Source organism: Arachis ipaensis, chromosome B09 (assembly GCF_000816755.2).
Source record: "Arachis ipaensis cultivar K30076 chromosome B09, Araip1.1, whole genome shotgun sequence".
NCBI classification, from domain to species: domain Eukaryota; kingdom Viridiplantae; phylum Streptophyta; class Magnoliopsida; order Fabales; family Fabaceae; genus Arachis; species Arachis ipaensis.
In genome coordinates, this window is record NC_029793.2 from 29,996,747 (window position 1) to 30,011,802 (window position 15,056).

The 15,056-nt window shown below is 38.0% G+C and overlaps 1 long non-coding RNA gene across 1 annotated transcript; it reads left to right on the top strand.

Annotated features, from left to right (window-relative positions):
* On the top strand, positions 7,991–8,427 carry LOC110266330. Its single transcript, XR_002353588.1, has 3 exons — positions 7,991–8,032; positions 8,144–8,207; positions 8,289–8,427. It is a non-coding gene; the product is annotated as an uncharacterized LOC110266330 (long non-coding RNA).

Below are 15,056 nucleotides of genomic sequence, written 5' to 3' on the forward strand. Positions count from 1 at the left end.
TGTCCTCATGCTTAAACCAAGAGAAAGCAAAGGGTATCAACATTTATTCAATGTGAACTAATCTAAATGCAACCTAAACTATATGCATCTATCTATATGAATGCAACTAAATGCAAAATGATTCTATCTACTTGGTTAAAAATAAATCAATCTCCAAGACATACATGCACAAGTAGGGCTAAGGTCCAATGACGACTTATGAATCCTACCAATTTAAATATCAAAATGAAGTTCAAGTAGACTTGCAAGAAGAACGCTCATGAAAGCCGGGAATCAAGGAATTGAGCATCAAACCCTCACCGGTAGTGTTTGCACTCTAGTCGCTCAAGTGTGTAGGGTCGATTCTCTTAATTCTCCCCTGATCATGCTTTCTAAGATTTGTTTTTCTTCTAACAATCAACATATATTTCATGCATGCATACAAGTATCATGAGGTCTTTTTTAGGTTGTAATGGGGCTAGGGTCAAGGTAAAGATGCATATTTGGTCAAGTGAGCTTGAAATTTGAATCTTTGATAAGCTTAAACTTCCCACCTAACCTATGACATCCTATACAATTTCAAAGCTAACCTAACTACCTATTTTTCTCACTTTTTCACATACTCATGTATTCCTTTTCATTTCACAATACTTATGCGTTGACCTATATTGAGCTTTGCTTTGGGGCATTTTGTCCCCTTTTATTTCTTTCTTTTTCTTTGTTTCTTTCTTTTTCTATTTTTTTCCTTTTCTTTTCCATATTGTTTTTTTTCTTTTTTTTTTCGTTTTCCTTTTTCTCATTTTTCTTTCTATATACAAGATCATCAATGCATAAGGTTTTACATTCATTACACATGAGCATGTACCCAATTCTCAATATTTACAAAAAAAATACAAAACAACCCTTTTATTCACCCAATGTCCCAAGATTTGTGATGCCAGGGCATTTTGGCCAGTTTCACTGACCTTTTCTTTACTGTTTTAGGGTTGTTTCATGCATTTTCTTAGTTAATAAGCAAGTCTTAGGTAGATAATCACTTACATCTTGATTCAAGCAAACATTATGAATTTTATGTGATTTTATGAGAATTATGCATGAATTGAATGACAAATTGGATAATGCATGTCTCATAACTTGGATTAGAGCTTTGATGGAATTTATTTGCTTGATTTCAGGACAAAGGAAGCAAGGAAGAGCCACGTTAGCAGCCACGTTAATCTAATTAACGTGACCTCTAACGTGGAATGGGACTAAACTTGCAACGTTAATGAGAAAAGTGATTGCCAATAACGCCTTCGAGACCATCATGGCCCACGTTAATTGTCACGTTAACTACATTAACGTGGTAGTTAACGTGGAGAAAAGGGAGCTCCAGCGTTAGTGGTAAAAGTGAACACCACTAACGCTCCAAATTGGCAATTAGCCACGTTAAGAGTCATGTTAACTTAGTTAACGTTAACTTAGTTAACGTGAACTCTAACGTGAAAAGGAAGACCATGCCAACGTTAGTGACACTCACCTTTGTCACTAACGTTGGACTAAGCCCAATTGGCCACGTTAAGAGTCACGTTAACTACATTAACGTGAACTCTAACGTGGGAGGAGCAAGGAATCGCCAACGTTAGTGACACTCACCTTTGTCACTAACGTTGGAGATGGCTATCACCACAACGTTAGTAGCCACGTTAAGACAATTAACGTGAGGCACTAACGTGAGAAGGGGCGTTTGGAGCGTTAGTGACAAAGGTAAGTGTCACTAACGCTCTCGAGGCTAAGGCATGCCCACGTTAAGAGCCACGTTAGTTATACTAACGTGGACTCTAACGTGAGAAAAGGGGGGCTAAGAGCAACGTTATTGGCAAAGGTAAACGCTAATAATGCTTGCGATGGACTAAGAGACAACGTTAGTGGTCACGTTAGTGCCACTAACGTTGAAGTTAACGTGAACCATCTTGGGCTAGGAACGTTAGTGAAAAAGGTGATCGTAACTAACATTCTCGAACCCACATTTTCACTTAACGTTAATGCCACTAACGTCCTAGCTAAAGTCCATGCCTACTTCACACTTTCTCTACAAGTAAAGCTGAGCCCACTAAAGATTCCAAACTGTTTCAAACTCAAGATCCAAAGGCCCATATCCAAAGACTTGAAGAGCCAACTAGAAGATCAGAAGAGTAGTATATATAGGAGTAGTTTTGAACTAGAGAGAGAGCTTTTGGCATTGGGAGAACTACTCTCTGTATAATTTTACTTTCTCTGTAACTTCTAGTTTTACTTTCAGAATGTATTCTCCATCTTTGCTTTCCATTCCCAGAGCTATGAACAACTAAACCCCTTTCATTGGGTTAGGGAGCTCTGTTGTAATTTGATGGATCACTAATAGTTTTCATTATTCTTCTTCTTTCTTTTCTCTTGATTTTACTAGAAAGCTTTCAATCTTCATCCAATTGGGTAGTTGTCTTGGAAAAGAAGCTATTCATACTTGGATCTCTTCGGAACCTTGGAAGAGGAATGAAGAGATCATGCTAGAAATGCTTTCTCATGTTGGACCAAATTGGGGTTTGGATGGATATAGTGACATATGATCCTACCAACACTTTGATTTGGGAATACATATGGTATAATCAGTGACCACTCTTCATCTCTTCTCATGAGCAATTAGACCAAGAAATTGGCTATTGATCAAGATTTGAGAGATTGAATTACCAAGGAATTGGAATTCAATCACTTAAGATTGCCAAGGAGATCAATGAATGCATTGATTGAGGAAGAGATGGAGATGAACTTGATCTAGAGAATACAACATCTCCTGAGCCCAATGAATCCCCCATTTCTGATCTTACCCATTCTCTTTACTTTCTACCATTTACTTTTATGTTCATTTTCCTAAATCCCCATTTAAGATTCTGCAATTTACTTTCCGCCATTTACATTTTGCTCTTTAATTCCAGCATTTACACTTTCTGTTATTTACTTTCCCGCCATTTAATTTCCTGCAATTCTCAAATCAAATTCTGCTTAGCTCAACTAGAACATTCCTCCAATTAAAATTGCTTGACCAATCAATCCCTGTGGGATTCGACCTCACTCTATTGTGAGTTTTTACTTGACGATAATTCGGTATACTTGCCGAGGGAAAATTGTTGAGAGACAAGTTTTCGTGCATCAAGTTTATGGCGCCGTTGCCGGGGATTGATTTTGTATCAACAATGATTAAATTGGTGGATAACTAGATTGGGCATTGTTCTTTTGTTTGATTTAAATTCTGTTTGAGTAATTTACTTTCAGTTTTAGTTATTTTCTTCCCTTTACCCCTGCCCGTTAGTGGTTGGTGCACGAAATTGTGATCTCAGGCAACGGCGCTAAAAACTCTCTACGCACATCTTAATAAATCATTTTTTATTCACAACTTCGATACAACTAACCAGCAAGTGCACTGGGTCGTCCAAGTAATAAAACCTTACGTTAGTAAGGGTCGATCCCACGGAGATTGTTGGTATGAAGCAAGCTATGGTCACCTTGTAAATCTCAGTCAGGCGGATATAAAATAGATATGGAGTTTTTGAAAATAAATAATAAAATAAGGATAGAAATACTTATGTAAATCATTGGTGAGAATTTCAGATAAGCGCATAGAGATGCTTTCGTTCCTCTGAACTTCTGCTTTCCTACTGTCTTCATCCAATCAATCCTACTCCTTTCTATGGCTGGCTTTATGTAAGGACATCACCATTGGCAATGGCTACTTTTGATCCTCTCTGGAAAATAGTCCGATGCGCTGTCACTGCATGGCTAATCGTCTGGAGGCATCACCGTTATATGTCAGGCACGCGTTCATAGGGAATGATGATGATTGTCACGTTCATCACATTCATGTTGAAGTGCGAATGAATATCTTAGAAGCGGAATAAGTTGAGTTGAATAGAAAAACAGTAGTACTTTGCATTAATCTTTGAGGAACAGCAGAGCTCCACACCTTAATCTATGAAGTGTAGAAACTCTACCGTTGAAAATATATAAGTGAAAGGTCCAGGCATGGCCGAATGGCCAGCCCCCAAAACGTGATCAATAGATCAAAATATGATCATAAGATGTCAAATACAATAGTAAAAAGTCTTATTTATACTAAACTAGTTACTAGGGTTTATAGAAGTAAGTAATTGATGCATAAATCCACTTCTGGGGCCCACTTGGTGTGTGTTTGGGCTAAGCTTGAATGTTACACGTGCAGAGGCTCTTTCTGGAGTTGAACGCCAGGTTGTAACGTATTTCTGGCATTCAACTCTGGTTTGTGACGTGTTTCTGGCGTTTAACTCCAGACAGCAGCGTAGAACTGGCGTTCAACCCCATTTTACGTCGTCTAAACTCGGTCAAAGTATGGACTATTATACATTGTTGGAAAGCCCTGGATGTCTACTTTCCAGTATTACCACCGGATACATAAATGCCACAGACATTTTCTTTTGAATTAAAACATTTTTCATTTAAGAGAGGTGATGGATTCATAGGACATTCATAACTTTAAGACAAATTTACTAAATACTAATGATCATGTAATAATACACAAACATAGATAGGCACTTAACATAGAAAACGAAAAACAGAGAATGTAAGAACAAGGAATGAGTCCACCTTAGTGATGGTGGCGTTTCCTTCTTGAGGAACCAATAATGTCCTTGAGCTCTTCTATGTCTCTTCCTTGTCTTTGTTGCTCCTCCCTCATTGTATTTTGATTTTCTCTTATTTCATGAAGGATGATGGAGTGCTCTTGATGTTCCACCCTTAGTTGTCCCATGTTGGAACTTAATTCTCCTAGGGAGGTGTTGATTTGCTCCCAATAGTTTTGTGGAGGAAAATGCATTTGAGGCATTTCCGGGATCTCATGGTGATGAGCTTCATGCGTCTCCTGAGATCCATGAATGGGCTCTCTTGCTTGCTCCATCCTTTTCTTAATGATGGGCTTCTCTTCCTCAATGGGAATGTCTCCTTCTATGTCAATCCTAGCTGAGTTGCATAGATGGCAAATGAGGTGGGGAAAAGCTAGTCTTGCCCCAGGATAGGGCTTTTCAGCTATTTTGTAGAGTTCAAGGGAGATGACTTCATGAATTTCTACTTCCTCTCTAATCATGATGCTATGGATCATGATGGCCCGATCCACAGTAACTTCAGATCGGTTGCTAGTGGGGATGATGGAGCGTTGGATGAACTCCAACCATCCTCTAGCCACAGGTTTGAGGTCCAGTCTTCTTAGTTGAACCGGCTTGCCTTTGGAGTCAATCTTCCATTGAGCTCCTTCCACACATATGTCCATGAGGAATTGGTCCAACCTTTGATTAAAGTTGACCCTTCTAGTGTAGGGGCGTGCATCTCCTTGCATCATAGGCAAGTTGAACGCCAACCTCACATTTTTCGGACTAAAATCTAAGTATTTTCCCCGAACCATTGTGAGATAATTCTTTGGGTTCGGGTTCTTACTTAGATCATGGTTCCTTGTGATCCATGCATTGGCATAGAACTCTTGAACTATTAGGATGCCAACTTGTTGGATGGGGTTTGTTAGAACTTCCCAACCTCTTCTTTGGATTTCATGTCGGATCTCCGGATACTCATTTCTCTTGAGTTTGAAAGGGACCTCGGGGATCACCTTCTTCTTGGCCACAACATCATAGAAGTGGTCTTGATGAGCTTTGGAGATGAATCTTTCCATCTCCCATGACTCGGAGGTGGAAGCTTTTGTCTTTCCTTTCCCTTTTCTAGAGGATTCTCCGGTCTTAGGTGCCATCAATGGTAATGGAAAAACAAAAAGTTTATGCTTTTACCACACCAAACTTAGAATATTGCTCGCCCTCGAGCAAGAGAAAAAAGAATAGATGAAGAAGAAGAAGAAAATATGGAGGAGAGGGGGAGAGGTGTATTCGGCCAAGAAGAGAAGAGGGGGTTGTGTTGTGTGAAAATGAGGAAGAATGGAGGGCTTTATATAGGGAATGGAGGGGGGGTAAGGTCCGTTGTGTTGTTTTCTAATCCTCAAGGTTGTCTTTTAAATTCTTGTGAACGTCGTCCTTGTCACCTGACCTTATCTCAAGCCTTGTAACCTTCTAAATAACTCGGCGATTGCTTTAGAGGCACGTATGACCTTTGGGCATAGCAAATGAAACGTTAGTCTCCTTAGAATGCTGCTCGTGAGCGTGAAAAGATGAAGTAGTAAGTGTGTGAGTGTGACGTAATAAGGAGCTGTGGTAGTTTTATTTCCTTGTGAACATTTGTGGATGATAGGCTTGTGACCAACTTTTTTTTTGGGTTGCGAAGTGATTGATGGAGTTGCAAATTGAAGTTCTGAAGTGAATACAACGTTGGTGAGCGAACGTTTTACCCATTGTTTAAATACCAGCTTGCTTTGTAGCCATTTTGCCACATTAACTATAACTTTGCATTGTGAACGCCTATCTTGTATCTCCTGCCTTATACCATACTTTACCCTTATATTTAAATCTTATAGTTATTCAGTATTTGAACATCTATATACATAAATATGCTAAACTTTCTTGCTTATCTAAAACGCATTTAGAAAGTAAAGTACTGTTGCTTCAGACCCATGTGACATTCTTGTTTTAAACCCCGTGTAACTTTTGCTTTAGACCACACTTTTCCCATATGCATAAGTTTTACAAACTATTCGATATTTGGAAAATTAATACATATATCTGCTAAGATCTCTGCTTTTCTAAAGTATTCAAAACTATTTTAGAATGTTGTGTATTAAGTTAATTTTCGAGGACGAAAATTTTTATAAGTGGGGTAGGATGTAAGACCTCTAACTTTTTAAAAGTTATTAATTAATCATTTACGATGCATTATATTTATTTAAGACTGTATTTCGGAGATTTTTATATAAAAGTTGAGTAAACTCTTATTTTTGATTTAGAGTTCTTATAATTGAAAAATAGTGAATATTTTATATGCCTTAATTTTAAATATTTATATTTTTAACCTTATTTTATAAATGAAGGAGAATTAATTTATTTGTCTCCAATTTTTATTTAATTAGCATTTAATCGAAACTAATTTATAAATTTGTAATTGAAAGGTATTTTAAAGATGGATATTTTATATTTAATATAATATCTCTTAATTTTATTAAAATTTAACAAAATCCCAAATTGCCCAAAAATCTCTAATTTCACATTTGCCCCAAATTAAACCCTAATCCTAAAATCAAACACACAAAACCCTAATCTTAATTAACACATAATTTCCTTTATCCCAAATGAAACCCAAGCTGCCCCTTACCTCCTTCAGCCGCCAATTACTTTCACCCCCAATAACCCCACTCATCGAAGAAAGAAAGAAAAGAAAAGGGAAGAAGGAAGGGGGACCTAGGAAGGAGGGAGAGGGGGGAGAAGAGGGAGGCAGCGCGGTGGGTGTCACTGCCACCGCCGCCGCCGCTGCTAATCGAGAGAAGGGGAGATCCAAGAAAGAGAGAGAGAGAGCATTGGTGGGAGAGGAAGACCGCTGCCACAGCTGCCGCCGCTCGTCCTCCAGCTCGTCGCCACCATCGCGGATCGCCACTGACCTCGCGCCCGTCACCGCCGACCATGAGCCAGAGGAGCAGAAGAACGATGCTATTACGCTGTTCCTCGCTGTAGATGAAGCTCGCCGCCGCAGATGAAGTTCGCCGCCGCAGCCGTTACTGTTCGCGCTGTAGTCGTCGCTGAAGGGAGCCATCGTCGCTGTCATCAGAACAGAGGGCGAGAGAGAGACAGAGAGCTCGCGGTGGAGGAAAGAATAGGCGCCGCCGTGCTGCATGAAGCTTCCGCCGTCGTTCCTGCCGCCGTCCAGCCTCAGTTAGCACCGCCGAAGCTCCTGCCATCACCGTCGTTGAAGAAGCTCACCGGAGCTGCTGGAGGCTACCGCCGCTCTACCTGGTTCTGTTTTGAGTCGCGCAACCGTGTCCGTGGCTGTCGGAGACCGTATCTGAAGCCTCTATCTTCTTGGGTTTTGGTTGTTACAAGTTACTCGGCTCTACGCTGTTGTCAGAACTAGGCCAGATTTACCGGTAACTGCTTCCTCCTTTCTTGAATCTATTCTATTTCTATTTTGCTCCGCTATTCTGATTTTATTGATATCCCTACTGCCTTACCAATTGGAATAGTTTTACTGCCATCAGGACAGATGCATAGGTCCCTGATTATGTTCTTTGCTGCTCTGTCGTTATGTTTTCTATAGCTGCAGTAAGTTATTTTAACCTTGATATCCTTACTGCTATTATTTTCCTATGAATTATTGAGAATTTCGTGATATTGACGTTCTAGGGTCGAGTTTCGGTAATCACATGGTTGGAGTAAAAGCCGTTTTTGTTGTTGTGAAAGTAAACGGAACTGCGGATGCAGCTGCCGCTGAATGCGAGCCGAAAGAAAAAGAGTTTATGTCTCGTAGTTAGATCACAATCGAGGTAGGGGTTTTTCTTAAATCTATTTTACATTACAGGGTTGTTATAAATCGATATTAACGCGTAAAATACATTTTTGTGATTTCGTGAGTCTTATGAATTGAATTGAGTTGTTTTGGTTGAATGAGATCATTAATTTGATTTGATATTAAACCCGATTTGATATTGGAATTTGATTTTAAAATAAACTTGGAAAAAGACTTGATATTTGAAAACGGGTTATTTATTGAGAATGATTTGCTATTTTTTGGAAATGATTCGAAAAGTGTTTGAGGGAATGGTTTGGTTTGAAACTGTTTGAGAAGACCGAGAATTCTTAACTATTGATTGATGCTGTTGGTTGAAGTCGGTTTAAATTGTGATTTATAGGATTGGTTGATTGAATTCTGGATTTTGTAATTTCTTTGGGTTGAGTATTGTTGTTGTGATAATGGTTGTTGGAAGTGATTTGACTGATTAACAGGTGTTTGGTTTGGTTTGGTTGGGACCCGAACAGGGTGGCAGAGTCCGAGTTTTAGAGGAGATGCTGCCGAAATTTTATAAAACTGGAAGTTTTGTTTGAAGTAATTGTTTAAAAAGATTTAGTTCTTAAACGTTATTTATATGCATTTGTATGCTTTGTTTGGGTTTGAACTTGTTTTGGTTTGCCTAATTGCTAAACTGTTCTTAACTGCTACTTGAATTATTTGCTGTAATTGCTACCTACTTGTGCTTTCCTTGTTTGTCTTGCCTGTGTTTGTCCTGGCGTGCTACATTTGAGAATAAACTTTGGTGCTGAATTAATGATTGTGTTGTTTGATTGTATGGTTGGTTTCTGATTGAGATTTTTCTTATAAGGAAGGAAATGTTTCGGATTTTTGAATAATTACACGTTTCTTTAAAATGGTTTTGAACGATTATCTACTGGTTTTTAAAAGATTCATAAGGCAATGATAATCATTGAGCTTGAAAACAATTTTCTTATTAAATATCTTCTTATGACAACTTTGAAACTGCGTGGTGAGACCGTGTGGTTAGGTTCTCACCCCCCTACAGCTTTATCTTTTCAGGAACCGAATGAAACATTAAGAAGAGTTATACTGCGTTTGGTTTATATGTTGTATTAATTAGTTTATTTTCTTCCCTTATCTTTGTTATTAAAATTTTGTAAGAGGGATAGGAATTGTATATTTTATATGTATAATATGTTGAGTTATTATGTAAGGAGTCTTGTATATGAATCTATGCCTGCTTGTATTTTTTCTTAAGATAAAGTATTTATTTTCGGTTTTCTAAGAAATCAGCGATACAGTGTCGAGTCACAGGCTCCTATTTTAGTATTTAATATGTAAAGTAGTTATAATACTTCTTGCTATCAGAGTAGCGCAGCCGGAAGCGTGATTTCTGATAGTGAGGGTGTTAGGTGGGAAATTGATTTTGAATTTTGAAGGTAGGTGGGGTTTATGAGGTGGGTTTATGGGGAAGAGTGGATGGATGTGAGTGGTGAAGTGGTGATAGGGAAGAGAGATTGAGGTGATTGGTGAAGAGTGTTATGGGATTGTGTGAAAGAGGGGTGAGAAGAAGTGAGTGGAGGTAGGTGGGGATCCTGTGGGGTCTACAGATCCTGAGGTGTTCAAAGATTTACAACCTTGCACCAAATTAGGCATGCAAAATGCCCTTGCACACAACTCTGGGCGTTCAACGCCAGATTGGTGCTTGTTCTGGGCGTTGAACGCCCATTTGTTGCCCATTTCTGGCGTTGAACGCCAGAACCATGCTTGTTCTGGGCGTTCAGCGCCAGCTCTTCTCCAGGGTGCAATTCTGGCGTTCAAACGCCCAGATGCTGCCCATTTTGGGCGTTCAGCGCCAGAACCATGCTCTGTTCTGGCGTTGAACGTCAGCCAGATGCTTCTTACTGGCGTTTAAACGCCAGTGAGATCCTCCAGGGTGTGATTTTTCTTCTACTATTTTTGATTCCGTTTTCAATTTTTATATTTATTTTGTGACTCCACATGATCATGAACCTGATAAAACATGAAAAACCATGAAAATAAAAATTAGATAAAAATTGGGTTGCCTCCCAACAAGCGCTTCTTTAATGTCAATAGCTTGACAGTGGGCTCTCATGGAGCCTCACAGATGTTCAGAGCATTGTTGAGACTCCCCAACACCAAACTTAGAGTTTGGATATGGGAGTTCAACACCAAACTTAGAGTTTGGTTGTGGCCTCCCAACACCAAACTTAGAGTTTGATTGTGGGGGCTCTATTTGACTCTGTTTTGAGAGAAGCTTTTTATGCTTCCTCTCCATGTTTACAGAAGGATGACCTCGAGTTTTAAACACAAGGGAGTCCTCATTCAATTGAAGGACTAGTTCACCTCTGTCAACAACAATCACAGCTCTTGCTGTGGCTAGGAAGGGTCTTCCAAGGATGATGGATTCATCCTCATCCTTCCCAGTATCTAGGACTATGAAATCAGCAGGGATGTAAAGGCCTTCAACCTTTACTAACACGTCCTCTACTTGTCCATAAGCCTATTTTCTTGAATTGTCTGCCATCTCTAATGAGATTTTAGTAGCTTGCACCCCAAAGATTCCCAGTTTCTCTATTACAGAGAGGGGCATGAGGTTTATCCCTGAACCAAGGTCACACAGAGCCTTTTCAAAGATCATGGTGCCTATGGTATAAGGTATTAAGAACTTTCCAGGATCCTGTTTCTTCTGAGGCAATATCAGTTGATCCAGATCACTTAGTTCATTGGTGAACAGGGGAGGTTCATCTCCCCAAGTCTCATTACCAAATAATTTGGCATTCAGCTTCATGATTGCACCAAGGAACTTGGCAACTTGCTCTTCAGTAATATCCTCATTCTCTTCAGAAGAAGAATACTCATCAGAGCTCATGAATGGTATAAGGAGGTTTAATGGAATCTCTATGGTTTCTAGTTGAGTCTCAGATTCCTTTGGTTCTTCAGAGGGAAACTCCTTATTGATCACTGGACGTCCCAAGAGGTCTTCCTCACTGGGATTCACGTCCTCAACCTCCCTTACAGGTTTGGCCATGGTATTTAATTCAATGGCCTTGTACTCTCCTTTTGGATTTTCTTCTGTATTACTTGGGAGAGTACTAGGAGGGATTTCAGTGATCCTTTTACTCAGCTGGCCCACTTGTGCCTCCAAATTTCTAATTGAGGACCTTGTTTAATTCATGAAACTCACAGTGGCCTTAGATAGATCAGAGACTAAGTTTGCTAAATTAGATGTATTTTGTTCAGAGTTCTCTGTCTGTTGCTGAGTGGATGATGGAAAAGGTTTACTATTGTTAAACCTGTTTCTTCCATCATTGTTAAAGCCTTGTTGAGGATTTTGTTGATCCTTCCATGAGAAATTTGGATTGTATCTCTCCCAAGCTTCATAGAGGGATTCACCTTCTTTCTGTCTGAAGGTTTGAACATCAGCTCTAAGCTTGCTTAGCTTTTGGGGAGGAAAGAACTTGGCTAAGAAAGTCGTGACTAGCTTATCCCAAGAGTTCAGGCTATCCTTAGGTTGAGAGTCCAACCATATTCTAGCTCTGTCTCTTACAGTAAAAGGGAAAAGCATGAGCCTGTAGACTTCAGGATCTACTCCATTAGTCTTAACATTATCACAGATCTGCAAAAATTCAGTTAAGAACTGAAAAGGATCTTCAGATGGAAGTCCATGAAACTTGCAGTTCTGCTGCATCAGAGAAACTAGCTGAGGTTTCAGCTCAAAGTTGTTTGCTCCAATGGTAGGGATGGAGATACTTCTTCCATGTAAATTGGAATTAGGTGCAGTAAAGTCACCAAGCATCCTCCTTGCATTATTATTATTTTCGGCTGCCATCTCCTCTTCTTGTTCGAAAATTTCTGAAAGGTGCTTGCTGGATTGTTGTAATTTAGCTTCTCTTAGTTTTCTCTTCAGAGTCCTTTCAGGTTCTGGATCTGCTTCAACAAGAATATTCTTGTCTTTGCTCCTGCTCATATGAAAAAGAGGGAACAGAAAAATAATAATAATAGGGATCCTTTTTGCCCAAGTATAGAGGTTCCCTTATGTGAGTAGAAGAAAAGAAAAAGAGAAAATCTGAACTCAGAGAGAGAGGGTTCGGATTTTTGGGGAGTGAGGAAGAGATGTTAGTAAATAAATAAATAAATAGAAGGAGATGAGAGAGAGAGAAAATTTTCGAAAATTATTTTTGAAAAAGAGTTAGTGATTTTCGAAAATTGTTTTTGAAAAAGGTTAGTAATTTTTGAAAATTAAAATAAAAAATTAAAATAATTAGTTAATTAAAAAGAATTTTTGAAAAAGAGGAAAGATATTTTCGAAAATTAGAGAGAGAGAGAGAGAGAGAGAGTTAGTTAGGTAGTTTTAAAAAAGATAAGAGACAAACAAAAAGTTGGTTAGTTAGTTGAAACAAATTTGAAAATCAATTTTGAAAAGATAAGAAGATAGGAAGTTAGAAAAGATATTTTAAAATCAAATTTTTGAAAAAGATAAGATAAGAAGATATTTTTGAAAAGATATGATTGAAATTAGTTTTTGAAAAAGATTTGATTTTTAAAATCACAATTAATGACTTGATTCACAAGAAATCACAAGATATGATTCTAGAACTTAAAGTTTGAATCTTTCTTAACAAGTAAGTAACAAACTTGAAATTTTTGAATCAAAACATTAATTGATGATGTTATTTTCGAAAATTAGGAGATAAAGATAAGAAAAAGATTTTTGAAAAAGATTTTAAAAATTTTCGAAAATAACTAAGAAAAATGAAAAAGATTTGATTTTTTTGAAAAGAATTTTGAAAAAGATAAGATTTTTAAATTGAAAATTTGATTTGACTCATAAAAACAACTAGATTTTAAAAATTTTTGAAAAAGTCAAATCTAATTTTCGAAATTTTAAGAGAGAAAAAGAGAAAGATATTTTTTTTATTTTTGAATTTTTAATGATGAGAGAGAAAAACACTAAAAATGTTCAATGCATGGAAATTTTAGATCAAAACAATGAATGCATGTAAGAATGCTATGAATGTCAAGATGAACACCAAGAACACTTTGAAGATCATGATGAACATCAAGAACATATTTTTGAAAAATTTTTGATGCAAAGAAAACATGCAAGACACCAAACTTAGAAATCTTTCATGTTCAGACTCTATGGATGCAAAAATACGCATGAAAAAGAAGAAAAGATGCAAAATAAGAAAACACCAAGATCAAACAAGAAGACTTACCAAGAACAACTTGAAGATCATGAAGAACACTATGAATGCATGATTTTTTCGAAAAATGCAAAATGAATATGCAATTGACACTAAACTTATAACATGACACATGACTCAAACAAGAAACACAAAATATTCTTGATTTTTATGATTTTCTAATTTTTTTGGTTTTTTCGAAAATTATATGAAAAAGAAAAAAAAATAAGGATTCCAAAATTTTTAATATGAATTCTAGGAATCTTGCACTCTTATTCTAAAGCTCCAATCTGAGGGTTAGACATGGCTTAATAGCCAGTCAAGCTTTAGCATGTAAATTACATCCATTGAGGTGATTAGTTGAAGCCCCAGCCCAATAGAATTTAGACATGGCTTTACAGCCAGCCAGGCTTCAACATGCTTCATGAAACACTAGAATTCATTCTTAAAAATTTTGAATAATTTTCGAAAACAGATGAGATATTTTTGAAAGATTTTTGAAAAATTTTTGAAAATATTATTTTTTTGAAAACAAAATAAGAAGAAAATTACCTCATCTGAGCAACATGATGAACCGTCAGTTGTCCAAACTCGAACAATCCCCGGCAACGGCGCCAAAAACTTGGTGCACAAAATTGTGATCTCAGGCAACGGCGCTAAAAACTCTGTACGCACGTCTTAATAAATCGTTTTTCATTCACAACTTCGATACAACTAACCAGCAAGTGCACTGGGTCATCCAAGTAATAAAACCTTACGTGAGTAAGGGTCGATCCCACGGAGATTGTTGGTATGAAGCAAGCTATGGTCACCTTGTAAATCTCAGTCAGGCGGATATAAAATAGTTATGGAGTTTTCGAAAATAAATAATAAAATAAGGATAGAAATACTTATGTAAATCATTGGTGAGAATTTCAGATAAGCGCATAAAGATGCTTTCGTTCCTCTGAACTTCTGCTTTCCTGCTGTCTTCATCCAATCAATCCTACTCCTTTCCATGGCTGGTTTTATGTAAGGACATCACCATTGGCAATGGCTACTTTTGATCCTCTCTGGAAAATGGTCCGATGCGCTGTCACTGCATGGCTAATCGTCTGGAGGCATCACCGTTGTCAATGGCTGCATCCCATCCTCTTGTGAAAATGGTCCAAATGCTCTGTCACAGCACGGCTAATCATCTGAGGTTCTCGATCATACTGGAATAGGATTCACCCTCCTTTTGCGTCTGTCACTACGCCCAGCACTCGCGAGTTTGAAGTTTGTCATAGTCATTCAATTCCAGAATCCTACTCGGAATACCACAGACAAGGTTTAGACTTTCCGGATTCTCATGAATGCCACCATCAATCTAGCTTATACCACGAGGATTCTGATTAAGAGATCCAAGAGATAATCATTCAATCGAAGGTAGAACGGAAGTGGTTGTCAGGC